Genomic DNA, 13,924 nt, shown 5'->3' on the forward strand with positions numbered 1-13,924 from the left:
AGACGTGCAGGTTGCAGTAGCTTAACAAGACGGTTTAAATGCCCCTTGGAAGTTCGGTGGAGGTCGCAGTAGCTTAACAAGACGGTTTAAATGTCCCTTGGAAGAGATGTGCAGGTCGCAGTAGCTTAATAATGTGGTTTAAATGCCCCTTGGAAGAGAGGTGGAGGTAACAGTAGCTTAACAAGACAGTTTAAATGCCCCTTGAAAGAGACGTGCAGGTCGCCGTAGCTTAACAAGACGGTTTAAATGCCCCTTGGAAGTTCGGTGGAGGTCGCAGTAGCTTAACAAGACGGTTTAAATGCCCCTTGGAAGAGACATGCAGGTCGCAGCAGTTTAACAAGACGGTTTAAATGCCCCATGGAAGAGACATGCTGGTTACAGTAGCTTAACAAGATGGTTTAAATGCCGTTTGGAAGAGACGTGCAGGTAGCAGTGGCTTAACAAGACGGTTTAAATGCCCCTTGGAAGAGACATGCAGGTCGCAGCAGCTTAACTAGATGGTTTAAATGCCCCTTGGAAGAGACGTGCAGGTAGCAGTGGCTTAACAAGACGGTTTAAATGCCCTTTGGAAGAGACATGCAGGTCGCAGCAGCTTAACAAGATGGTTTAAATGCCCCTTGGAAGAGACATGCAGGTCGCAGTAGCTTAACAAGACGGTTTAAATGCCCCTTGGAATAGACGAGCAGTTCGCAGTAGCTTAACAAGACGGTTTAAATGCCCCTTGGAAGAGACGTGCAAGTCGCAGTAGCTTAACAAGACGGTTTAAATGCCCCTTGGAAGAGGCTTGCAGGTCGCAGTAGCTTACCAAGACGGTTTAAATGCCCATTGGAAGAGACGTGCAGGTCGAAGTAGCTTAATAAGACGGTTTAAATGCCCCTTGGAATTGCGGTGGAGGTCGCATTAGCTTAAGAAGACAGTTTAAATGCCCCTTGGAAGAGCGGTGGAGGTAGCAGAAGCTTAACAAGACTGTTTCAATGCCCCTTGGAAGAGACGTGCAGGTCGCAGTAGCTTAACAACACAGTTTAAATGCCCCTTGGAAGAGCGTTGGAGGTCGCAGTAGCTTAACAAGAGAGTTTAAATGCCCCTTGGAAGAGACATGCAGCTCGCAGCAGCTTAACAAGACGGTTTAAATGCCCCTTGAAAAGACGAGCAGGTCGCAGTAGCTTAACAAGACGGTTTAAATGCCCCATGGAAGAGACGTGCAGGTCGCATTAGCTTAACAAGAAGGTTTAAATGTCCCTTGGAAGAGACGTGCAAGTCGCATTAGCTTAAATAGACGGTTTAAATGCGCCTGGGTAGACAAGTGCAGGTCACAGTAGCTTAATAAGTCGGTTTAAATGCCCCTTGGAAGAGAGCTGGAGGTCGCAGTAGCTTAACAAGATGGTTTAAATCCCCCTTGGAAGAGACGTGCAGGTCGCAGTAGCTTAACAAGACAGTTTAAATGCCCCTTGGAAGAGACTTGCAGGTCGCAGTAGCTTAATAAAGCGGTTTAAATGCACCTTGGAAGAGATGTGCAGGTAGCAGTAGCTTAACAAGATGGTTTAAATGCCCCTTGGAAGAGCGGTGGAGGTCGCAGTAGCTTAACAAGACAGTTTAAATGCCCCGTGGAAGAGACGTGCAGGTCGCAATAACTTAACAAGACGGTTTAAATGCCCCTTGTAAAAGTGGTGGAGGTTACAGTAGCTTAACAAGACAGTTTAAATGCCCCTTGGAAGAGACGTGCAAGTCGCAGTAGCTTAAAAAGACGATTTAAACGCACCTTTGAAGAGACGTGCATGTCGCAGTAGCTTAACAAGACGGTTTAAATGCCCCTTGGAAGAGACGAGCAGGTCGCAGAAGCTTAACAAGATGGTTTAAATGCCCCTTGGAAGAGACGTGCAGGTCGCAGTAGCTTAACAAAACTGTTTAAATCCCCCTTGGAAGAGACGTGCAGGTCGCAGTAGCTTAACAAGAGGGTTTAAATGCCCCTTGGAAGAGACGTGCAGGTCGAAGTAGCTTAACAAGACGGTTTAAATGCCCCTTGGAATTGCGGTGGAGGTCGCAGTAGCTTAAGAAGACAGTTTAATTGCCCCTTGGAAAAGTGTTGGAGGTTACAGTAGCTTAAAAAGACAATTTAAATGCCCCTTGGAAGAGACATGCAAGTCGCAGTAGCTTAAAAAGACGGTTTAAATGCCCCTTGGAAGAGACGTGCAGGTCGCAGTAGCTTAAGAAAACAGTTTAAATGCCCCTTGGAAGAGCGGTGGAGGTAGCAGAAGCTTAACAAGACTGTTTCAATGCCCCTTGGAAGAGACGTGTAGGTCGCAGTAGCTTAACAACACAGTTTAAATGCCCCTTGGAAGAGCGTTGGAGGTCGCAGTAGCTTAACAAGAGAGTTTAAATGCCCCTTGGAAGAGACATGCAGCTCGCAGCAGCTTAACAAGACGGTTTAAATGCCCCTTGAAAAAGACGAGCAGGTCGCAGTAGCTTAACAAGACGGTTTAAATGCCCCATGGAAGAGACGAGCAGGTCGCATTAGCTTAACTAGAAAGTTTAAATGTCCCTTGGAAGAGACGTGCAAGTCGCTGTAGCTTAATAAGTCGGTTTAAATGCCCCTTGGAAGAGAGGTGGAGGTCGCAGTAGCTTAACAAGACAGTTTAAATGCCCCTTGGAAGAGACGTGCAGGTCGCAGTAGCTTAACAAGACGGTTTAAATGCCACTTGGAAGAGACGTGCAGGTTGCAGTAGCTTAACAAGATGGTTTAAATGCCCCTTGGAAGAGACGTGCAGGTCGAAGTAGCTTAACAAGACGGTTTAAATGCCCCTTGGAATTGCGGTGGAGGTCGCAGTAGCTTAAGAAGACAGTTTAATTGCCCGTTGGAAAAGTGTTGGAGGTTACAGTAGCTTAAAAAGACAGTTTAAATGCCCCTTGGAAGAGACATTCAAGTCGCAGTAGCTTAAAAAGACGGTTTAAATGCCCCTTGGAAGAGACGTGCAGGTCGCAGTAGCTTAAGATGACAGTTTAAATGCCCCTTGGAAGAGCGGTGGAGGTCGCAGAAGCTTAACAAGACTGTTTCAATGACCCTTGGAAGAGACGTGCAGGTCGCAGTAGCTTAACAACACAGTTTAAATGCCCCTTGGAAGAGCGTTGGAGGTCGCAGTAGCTTAAAAAGAGTGTTTAAATGCCCCTTGGAAGATACATGCAGCTCGCAGCAGCTTAACAAAACGGTTTAAATGCCCCTTGAAAAAGACGAGCAGGTCGCAGTAGCTTAACAAGACGGTTTAAATGCCCCATGGAAGAGACGTGCAGGTCGCATTAGCTTAACAAGAAGGTTTAAATGTCCCTTGGAAGAGACGTGCAAGTCGCTGTAGCTTAATAAGTCGGTTTAAATGCCCCTTGGAAGAGAGGTGGAGGTCGCAGTAGCTTAACAAGACGGTTTAAATCCCCCTTGGAAGAGACGTGCAGGTCGCAGTAGCTTAACAAGACGGTTTAAATGCCCCTTGGAAGAGACTTGCAGGTCGCAGTAGCTTAATAAGACGGTTTAAATGCACCTTGGAAGAGAGGTGGAGGTCGCAGTAGCTTAACAAGACAGCTTAAATGCCCCTTGGAAAAGACGTGCAGGTCGCAGAATCTTAATAAGACGGTTTAAATGCCCCTTGGAAGTGACGTGCAGGTCGCAGTAGCTTAACAAGAGTGTTTAAATGCCCTTTGGAATAAGCTTGCAGGTCTCAGAAGCTTAACAAGATGGTTTTACTGCCCCTCGGAAGAGCGGTGGAGGTCGCAGTAGATTAACAAGTTGGTTTAAATGCCCCTTGGAAGAGACATGCAGGTCGCAGTAGCTTAACAAGACAGTTTAAATGCCCCTTGGAAGAGACATGCAGGTCGCAGTAGCTTGATAAGACAGTTTAAGTGCCCCTTGGAAGAGAAGTGCAGGTCGCAGTAGCTTAACAAGACGGTTTAAATGCCCCTTGGAAAAGTGGTTGAGGTTACAGTAGCTTAACAAGATGGTTTCAATGCCCCTTGGAAGAAACGTGCAAGTCGCAGTAGCTTAAAAAGACGGTTTAAATCAGCCTTGGAAGAGACGTGCAGGTCGCAGTAGCTTAACAAGACGGTTTAAATCCCCCTTGGAAGAGCGGTGGAGGTCGCAGTAGCTTAACAAGATGGTTTAAATCCCCCTTGGAAGAGACGTGCAGGTCTTAGTAGCTTAATAAGACGGTTTAAATGCCCCTTGGAAGAGACGTGCAGGTCGCAGTAGCTTAATAAGACGGTTTAAATGCACCTTGGAAGAGACGTGCACGTCGCAGTAGCTTAACAAGATGGTTTAAATGCCCCATGGAAGAGACGTGCAGGTCGCAGAAGGTTAACAAGATGGTTTACATGCCCCTCGGAAGAGCGGTGGAGGTCGCAGTAGCTTAACAAGTTGGTTTAAATGCCCCTTGGAAGAGACATGCAGGTTGCAGTAGCTTGACAAGACAGTTTAAATGCCCCTTGGAAGAGACGTGCAGGTCGCAGTAGCTTAACAAGACGGTTTAAATGCCCCTTGGAAAAGTGGTTGAGGTTACCGTAGCTTAACAAGATGGTTTAAATGCCCCTTGGAAGAGACGTGCAGGTCGCAGTAGCTTAGCAAGACGGTTTAAATGCACCTTGAAAGAGACGTGCAGGTCGCAGTAGCTTAACAAGATGGTTTAAATGCCCCATGGAAGAGACGTGCAGGTCGCATTAGCTTAACCAGAAGGTTTAAATGTACCTTGGAAGAGACGTGCAATTCGCTGTAGCTTAATAAGTCGGTTTAAATCCCCCTTGGAAGAGACGTGCAGGTCGCAGTAGCTTAACAAGACAGTTTAAATGCCCATTGGAAGAGACTTGCAGGACGCAGTAGCTTAATAAGACGGTTTAAATGCACCTTGGAAGAGAGGTGGAGGTCGCAGGAGCTTAACAAGACAGCTTAAATGCCCCTTGGAAAAGACGTGCAGGTCGCAGAAGCTTAATAAGACAGTTTAAATGCCCCTAGGAAGTGACGTGCAGGTCGCAGTAGCTTAACAAGAGGGTTTAAATGCCCCTTGGAATAGGCTTGCAGGTCGCAGAAGCTTACCAAGAAGGTTTAAATGCCCCTTGGAAGAGACGTGCAGGTCGCAGAAGCTTAACAAGATGGTTTAAATGCCCCTCGGAAGAGCGCTGGAGGTCGCAGTAGCTTAACAAGTTGATTTAAATGCCCCTTGGAAGAGACATGCAGTTCGCAGCAGCTTAAAAAGACGGTTTAAATGCCCATTGGAAGAGACATGCAGGTCGCAGTAGCTTAACAAGACAGTTTAAATGCCCCTTGGAAGAGACATGCAGGTCGCAGTAGATTGACAACACAGTTTAAATGCCCCTTGGAAGAGACGTGCAGGTCGCAGTAGCTTAACAAGATGGTTTAAATCCCCCTTGGAAGAGATGTGCAGGTCACAGTAGCTTAACAAGAGGGTTTAAATGCCCCCTTGGAATAGGCTTGCACGTCGCAGTAGCTTACCAAGATGGTTTAAATGCCCCTTGGAAGAGACGTGCAGGTTGCAGTAGCTTAACAAGACGGTTTAAATGTCCCTTGGAAGAGATGTGCAGGTCGCAGTAGCTTAATAATGTGGTTTAAATGCCCCTTGGAAGAGAGGTGGAGGTAACAGTAGCTTAACAAGACAGTTTAAATGCCCCTTGAAAGAGACGTGCAGGTCGCCGTAGCTTAACAAGACGGTTTAAATGCCCCTTGGAAGTTCGGTGGAGGTCGCAGTAGCTTAACAAGACGGTTTAAATGCCCCTTGGAAGAGACATGCAGGTCGCAGCAGTTTAACAAGACGGTTTAAATGCCCCATGGAAGAGACATGCTGGTTACAGTAGCTTAACAAGATGGTTTAAATGCCGTTTGGAAGAGACGTGCAGGTAGCAGTGGCTTAACAAGACGGTTTAAATGCCCCTTGGAAGAGACATGCAGGTCGCAGCAGCTTAACTAGATGGTTTAAATGCCCCTTGGAAGAGACGTGCAGGTAGCAGTGGCTTAACAAGACGGTTTAAATGCCCTTTGGAAGAGACATGCAGGTCGCAGCAGCTTAACAAGATGGTTTAAATGCCCCTTGGAAGAGACATGCAGGTCGCAGTAGCTTAACAAGACGGTTTAAATGCCCCTTGGAATAGACGAGCAGTTCGCAGTAGCTTAACAAGACGGTTTAAATGCCCCTTGGAAGAGACGTGCAAGTCGCAGTAGCTTAACAAGACGGTTTAAATGCCCCTTGGAAGAGGCTTGCAGGTCGCAGTAGCTTACCAAGACGGTTTAAATGCCCATTGGAAGAGACGTGCAGGTCGAAGTAGCTTAATAAGACGGTTTAAATGCCCCTTGGAATTGCGGTGGAGGTCGCATTAGCTTAAGAAGACAGTTTAAATGCCCCTTGGAAGAGCGGTGGAGGTAGCAGAAGCTTAACAAGACTGTTTCAATGCCCCTTGGAAGAGACGTGCAGGTCGCAGTAGCTTAACAACACAGTTTAAATGCCCCTTGGAAGAGCGTTGGAGGTCGCAGTAGCTTAACAAGAGAGTTTAAATGCCCCTTGGAAGAGACATGCAGCTCGCAGCAGCTTAACAAGACGGTTTAAATGCCCCTTGAAAAGACGAGCAGGTCGCAGTAGCTTAACAAGACGGTTTAAATGCCCCATGGAAGAGACGTGCAGGTCGCATTAGCTTAACAAGAAGGTTTAAATGTCCCTTGGAAGAGACGTGCAAGTCGCATTAGCTTAAATAGACGGTTTAAATGCGCCTGGGTAGACAAGTGCAGGTCACAGTAGCTTAATAAGTCGGTTTAAATGCCCCTTGGAAGAGAGCTGGAGGTCGCAGTAGCTTAACAAGATGGTTTAAATCCCCCTTGGAAGAGACGTGCAGGTCGCAGTAGCTTAACAAGACAGTTTAAATGCCCCTTGGAAGAGACTTGCAGGTCGCAGTAGCTTAATAAAGCGGTTTAAATGCACCTTGGAAGAGATGTGCAGGTAGCAGTAGCTTAACAAGATGGTTTAAATGCCCCTTGGAAGAGCGGTGGAGGTCGCAGTAGCTTAACAAGACAGTTTAAATGCCCCGTGGAAGAGACGTGCAGGTCGCAATAACTTAACAAGACGGTTTAAATGCCCCTTGTAAAAGTGGTGGAGGTTACAGTAGCTTAACAAGACAGTTTAAATGCCCCTTGGAAGAGACGTGCAAGTCGCAGTAGCTTAAAAAGACGATTTAAACGCACCTTTGAAGAGACGTGCATGTCGCAGTAGCTTAACAAGACGGTTTAAATGCCCCTTGGAAGAGACGAGCAGGTCGCAGAAGCTTAACAAGATGGTTTAAATGCCCCTTGGAAGAGACGTGCAGGTCGCAGTAGCTTAACAAAACTGTTTAAATCCCCCTTGGAAGAGACGTGCAGGTCGCAGTAGCTTAACAAGAGGGTTTAAATGCCCCTTGGAAGAGACGTGCAGGTCGAAGTAGCTTAACAAGACGGTTTAAATGCCCCTTGGAATTGCGGTGGAGGTCGCAGTAGCTTAAGAAGACAGTTTAATTGCCCCTTGGAAAAGTGTTGGAGGTTACAGTAGCTTAAAAAGACAATTTAAATGCCCCTTGGAAGAGACATGCAAGTCGCAGTAGCTTAAAAAGACGGTTTAAATGCCCCTTGGAAGAGACGTGCAGGTCGCAGTAGCTTAAGAAAACAGTTTAAATGCCCCTTGGAAGAGCGGTGGAGGTAGCAGAAGCTTAACAAGACTGTTTCAATGCCCCTTGGAAGAGACGTGTAGGTCGCAGTAGCTTAACAACACAGTTTAAATGCCCCTTGGAAGAGCGTTGGAGGTCGCAGTAGCTTAACAAGAGAGTTTAAATGCCCCTTGGAAGAGACATGCAGCTCGCAGCAGCTTAACAAGACGGTTTAAATGCCCCTTGAAAAAGACGAGCAGGTCGCAGTAGCTTAACAAGACGGTTTAAATGCCCCATGGAAGAGACGAGCAGGTCGCATTAGCTTAACTAGAAAGTTTAAATGTCCCTTGGAAGAGACGTGCAAGTCGCTGTAGCTTAATAAGTCGGTTTAAATGCCCCTTGGAAGAGAGGTGGAGGTCGCAGTAGCTTAACAAGACAGTTTAAATGCCCCTTGGAAGAGACGTGCAGGTCGCAGTAGCTTAACAAGACGGTTTAAATGCCACTTGGAAGAGACGTGCAGGTTGCAGTAGCTTAACAAGATGGTTTAAATGCCCCTTGGAAGAGACGTGCAGGTCGAAGTAGCTTAACAAGACGGTTTAAATGCCCCTTGGAATTGCGGTGGAGGTCGCAGTAGCTTAAGAAGACAGTTTAGTTGCCCGTTGGAAAAGTGTTGGAGGTTACAGTAGCTTAAAAAGACAGTTTAAATGCCCCTTGGAAGAGACATTCAAGTCGCAGTAGCTTAAAAAGACGGTTTAAATGCCCCTTGGAAGAGACGTGCAGGTCGCAGTAGCTTAAGATGACAGTTTAAATGCCCCTTGGAAGAGCGGTGGAGGTCGCAGAAGCTTAACAAGACTGTTTCAATGACCCTTGGAAGAGACGTGCAGGTCGCAGTAGCTTAACAACACAGTTTAAATGCCCCTTGGAAGAGCGTTGGAGGTCGCAGTAGCTTAACAAGAGTGTTTAAATGCCCCTTGGAAGATACATGCAGCTCGCAGCAGCTTAACAAAACGGTTTAAATGCCCCTTGAAAAAGACGAGCAGGTCGCAGTAGCTTAACAAGACGGTTTAAATGCCCCATGGAAGAGACGTGCAGGTCGCATTAGCTTAACAAGAAGGTTTAAATGTCCCTTGGAAGAGACGTGCAAGTCGCTGTAGCTTAATAAGTCGGTTTAAATGCCCCTTGGAAGAGAGGTGGAGGTCGCAGTAGCTTAACAAGACGGTTTAAATCCCCCTTGGAAGAGACGTGCAGGTCGCAGTAGCTTAACAAGACGGTTTAAATGCCCCTTGGAAGAGACTTGCAGGTCGCAGTAGCTTAATAAGACGGTTTAAATGCACCTTGGAAGAGAGGTGGAGGTCGCAGTAGCTTAACAAGACAGCTTAAATGCCCCTTGGAAAAGACGTGCAGGTCGCAGAATCTTAATAAGACGGTTTAAATGCCCCTTGGAAGTGACGTGCAGGTCGCAGTAGCTTAACAAGAGTGTTTAAATGCCCTTTGGAATAAGCTTGCAGGTCTCAGAAGCTTAACAAGATGGTTTTACTGCCCCTCGGAAGAGCGGTGGAGGTCGCAGTAGATTAACAAGTTGGTTTAAATGCCCCTTGGAAGAGACATGCAGGTCGCAGTAGCTTAACAAGACAGTTTAAATGCCCCTTGGAAGAGACATGCAGGTCGCAGTAGCTTGATAAGACAGTTTAAGTGCCCCTTGGAAGAGAAGTGCAGGTCGCAGTAGCTTAACAAGACGGTTTAAATGCCCCTTGGAAAAGTGGTTGAGGTTACAGTAGCTTAACAAGATGGTTTCAATGCCCCTTGGAAGAAACGTGCAAGTCGCAGTAGCTTAAAAAGACGGTTTAAATCAGCCTTGGAAGAGACGTGCAGGTCGCAGTAGCTTAACAAGACGGTTTAAATCCCCCTTGGAAGAGCGGTGGAGGTCGCAGTAGCTTAACAAGATGGTTTAAATCCCCCTTGGAAGAGACGTGCAGGTCTTAGTAGCTTAATAAGACGGTTTAAATGCCCCTTGGAAGAGACGTGCAGGTCGCAGTAGCTTAATAAGACGGTTTAAATGCACCTTGGAAGAGACGTGCACGTCGCAGTAGCTTAACAAGATGGTTTAAATGCCCCATGGAAGAGACGTGCAGGTCGCAGAAGGTTAACAAGATGGTTTACATGCCCCTCGGAAGAGCGGTGGAGGTCGCAGTAGCTTAACAAGTTGGTTTAAATGCCCCTTGGAAGAGACATGCAGGTTGCAGTAGCTTGACAAGACAGTTTAAATGCCCCTTGGAAGAGACGTGCAGGTCGCAGTAGCTTAACAAGACGGTTTAAATGCCCCTTGGAAAAGTGGTTGAGGTTACCGTAGCTTAACAAGATGGTTTAAATGCCCCTTGGAAGAGACGTGCAGGTCGCAGTAGCTTAGCAAGACGGTTTAAATGCACCTTGAAAGAGACGTGCAGGTCGCAGTAGCTTAACAAGATGGTTTAAATGCCCCATGGAAGAGACGTGCAGGTCGCATTAGCTTAACCAGAAGGTTTAAATGTACCTTGGAAGAGACGTGCAATTCGCTGTAGCTTAATAAGTCGGTTTAAATCCCCCTTGGAAGAGACGTGCAGGTCGCAGTAGCTTAACAAGACAGTTTAAATGCCCCTTGGAAGAGACTTGCAGGACGCAGTAGCTTAATAAGACGGTTTAAATGCACCTTGGAAGAGAGGTGGAGGTCGCAGGAGCTTAACAAGACAGCTTAAATGCCCCTTGGAAAAGACGTGCAGGTCGCAGAAGCTTAATAAGACAGTTTAAATGCCCCTAGGAAGTGACGTGCAGGTCGCAGTAGCTTAACAAGAGGGTTTAAATGCCCCTTGGAATAGGCTTGCAGGTCGCAGAAGCTTACCAAGAAGGTTTAAATGCCCCTTGGAAGAGACGTGCAGGTCGCAGAAGCTTAACAAGATGGTTTAAATGCCCCTCGGAAGAGCGCTGGAGGTCGCAGTAGCTTAACAAGTTGATTTAAATGCCCCTTGGAAGAGACATGCAGTTCGCAGCAGCTTAAAAAGACGGTTTAAATGCCCATTGGAAGAGACATGCAGGTCGCAGTAGCTTAACAAGACAGTTTAAATGCCCCTTGGAAGAGACATGCAGGTCGCAGTAGATTGACAACACAGTTTAAATGCCCCTTGGAAGAGACGTGCAGGTCGCAGTAGCTTAACAAGATGGTTTAAATCCCCCTTGGAAGAGATGTGCAGGTCACAGTAGCTTAACAAGAGGGTTTAAATGCCCCCTTGGAATAGGCTTGCACGTCGCAGTAGCTTACCAAGATGGTTTAAATGCCCCTTGGAAGAGACGTGCAGGTTGCAGTAGCTTAACAAGACGGTTTAAATGTCCCTTGGAAGAGATGTGCAGGTCGCAGTAGCTTAATAATGTGGTTTAAATGCCCCTTGGAAGAGAGGTGGAGGTAACAGTAGCTTAACAAGACAGTTTAAATGCCCCTTGAAAGAGACGTGCAGGTCGCCGTAGCTTAACAAGACGGTTTAAATGCCCCTTGGAAGTTCGGTGGAGGTCGCAGTAGCTTAACAAGACGGTTTAAATGCCCCTTGGAAGAGACATGCAGGTCGCAGCAGTTTAACAAGACGGTTTAAATGCCCCATGGAAGAGACATGCTGGTTACAGTAGCTTAACAAGATGGTTTAAATGCCGTTTGGAAGAGACGTGCAGGTAGCAGTGGCTTAACAAGACGGTTTAAATGCCCCTTGGAAGAGACATGCAGGTCGCAGCAGCTTAACTAGATGGTTTAAATGCCCCTTGGAAGAGACGTGCAGGTAGCAGTGGCTTAACAAGACGGTTTAAATGCCCTTTGGAAGAGACATGCAGGTCGCAGCAGCTTAACAAGATGGTTTAAATGCCCCTTGGAAGAGACATGCAGGTCGCAGTAGCTTAACAAGACGGTTTAAATGCCCCTTGGAATAGACGAGCAGTTCGCAGTAGCTTAACAAGACGGTTTAAATGCCCCTTGGAAGAGACGTGCAAGTCGCAGTAGCTTAACAAGACGGTTTAAATGCCCCTTGGAAGAGGCTTGCAGGTCGCAGTAGCTTACCAAGACGGTTTAAATGCCCATTGGAAGAGACGTGCAGGTCGAAGTAGCTTAATAAGACGGTTTAAATGCCCCTTGGAATTGCGGTGGAGGTCGCATTAGCTTAAGAAGACAGTTTAAATGCCCCTTGGAAGAGCGGTGGAGGTAGCAGAAGCTTAACAAGACTGTTTCAATGCCCCTTGGAAGAGACGTGCAGGTCGCAGTAGCTTAACAACACAGTTTAAATGCCCCTTGGAAGAGCGTTGGAGGTCGCAGTAGCTTAACAAGAGAGTTTAAATGCCCCTTGGAAGAGACATGCAGCTCGCAGCAGCTTAACAAGACGGTTTAAATGCCCCTTGAAAAGACGAGCAGGTCGCAGTAGCTTAACAAGACGGTTTAAATGCCCCATGGAAGAGACGTGCAGGTCGCATTAGCTTAACAAGAAGGTTTAAATGTCCCTTGGAAGAGACGTGCAAGTCGCATTAGCTTAAATAGACGGTTTAAATGCGCCTGGGTAGACAAGTGCAGGTCACAGTAGCTTAATAAGTCGGTTTAAATGCCCCTTGGAAGAGAGCTGGAGGTCGCAGTAGCTTAACAAGATGGTTTAAATCCCCCTTGGAAGAGACGTGCAGGTCGCAGTAGCTTAACAAGACAGTTTATATGCCCCTTGGAAGAGACTTGCAGGTCGCAGTAGCTTAATAAAGCGGTTTAAATGCACCTTGGAAGAGATGTGCAGGTAGCAGTAGCTTAACAAGATGGTTTAAATGCCCCTTGGAAGAGCGGTGGAGGTCGCAGTAGCTTAACAAGACAGTTTAAATGCCCCGTGGAAGAGACGTGCAGGTCGCAATAACTTAACAAGACGGTTTAAATGCCCCTTGTAAAAGTGGTGGAGGTTACAGTAGCTTAACAAGACAGTTTAAATGCCCCTTGGAAGAGACGTGCAAGTCGCAGTAGCTTAAAAAGACGATTTAAACGCACCTTTGAAGAGACGTGCATGTCGCAGTAGCTTAACAAGACGGTTTAAATGCCCCTTGGAAGAGACGAGCAGGTCGCAGAAGCTTAACAAGATGGTTTAAATGCCCCTTGGAAGAGACGTGCAGGTCGCAGTAGCTTAACAAAACTGTTTAAATCCCCCTTGGAAGAGACGTGCAGGTCGCAGTAGCTTAACAAGAGGGTTTAAATGCCCCTTGGAAGAGACGTGCAGGTCGAAGTAGCTTAACAAGACGGTTTAAATGCCCCTTGGAATTGCGGTGGAGGTCGCAGTAGCTTAAGAAGACAGTTTAATTGCCCCTTGGAAAAGTGTTGGAGGTTACAGTAGCTTAAAAAGACAATTTAAATGCCCCTTGGAAGAGACATGCAAGTCGCAGTAGCTTAAAAAGACGGTTTAAATGCCCCTTGGAAGAGACGTGCAGGTCGCAGTAGCTTAAGAAAACAGTTTAAATGCCCCTTGGAAGAGCGGTGGAGGTAGCAGAAGCTTAACAAGACTGTTTCAATGCCCCTTGGAAGAGACGTGTAGGTCGCAGTAGCTTAACAACACAGTTTAAATGCCCCTTGGAAGAGCGTTGGAGGTCGCAGTAGCTTAACAAGAGAGTTTAAATGCCCCTTGGAAGAGACATGCAGCTCGCAGCAGCTTAACAAGACGGTTTAAATGCCCCTTGAAAAAGACGAGCAGGTCGCAGTAGCTTAACAAGACGGTTTAAATGCCCCATGGAAGAGACGAGCAGGTCGCATTAGCTTAACTAGAAAGTTTAAATGTCCCTTGGAAGAGACGTGCAAGTCGCTGTAGCTTAATAAGTCGGTTTAAATGCCCCTTGGAAGAGAGGTGGAGGTCGCAGTAGCTTAGCAAGACAGTTTAAATGCCCCTTGGAAGAGACGTGCAGGTCGCAGTAGCTTAACAAGACGGTTTAAATGCCACTTGGAAGAGACGTGCAGGTTGCAGTAGCTTAACAAGATGGTTTAAATGCCCCTTGGAAGAGACGTGCAGGTCGAAGTAGCTTAACAAGACGGTTTAAATGCCCCTTGGAATTGCGGTGGAGGTCGCAGTAGCTTAAGAAGACAGTTTAATTGCCCGTTGGAAAAGTGTTGGAGGTTACAGTAGCTTAAAAAGACAGTTTAAATGCCCCTTGGAAGAGACATTCAAGTCGCAGTAGCTTAAAAAGACGGTTTAAATGCCCCTTGGAAGAGACGTGCAGGTCGCAGTAGCTTAAGATGACAGTTTAAATG

This window comes from Phyllobates terribilis, unplaced genomic scaffold, assembly GCF_046119375.1.
Source record: "Phyllobates terribilis strain yellow unplaced genomic scaffold, ASM4611937v1 Scaffold_5__5_contigs__length_657084704, whole genome shotgun sequence".
Taxonomy (NCBI): domain Eukaryota; kingdom Metazoa; phylum Chordata; class Amphibia; order Anura; family Dendrobatidae; genus Phyllobates; species Phyllobates terribilis.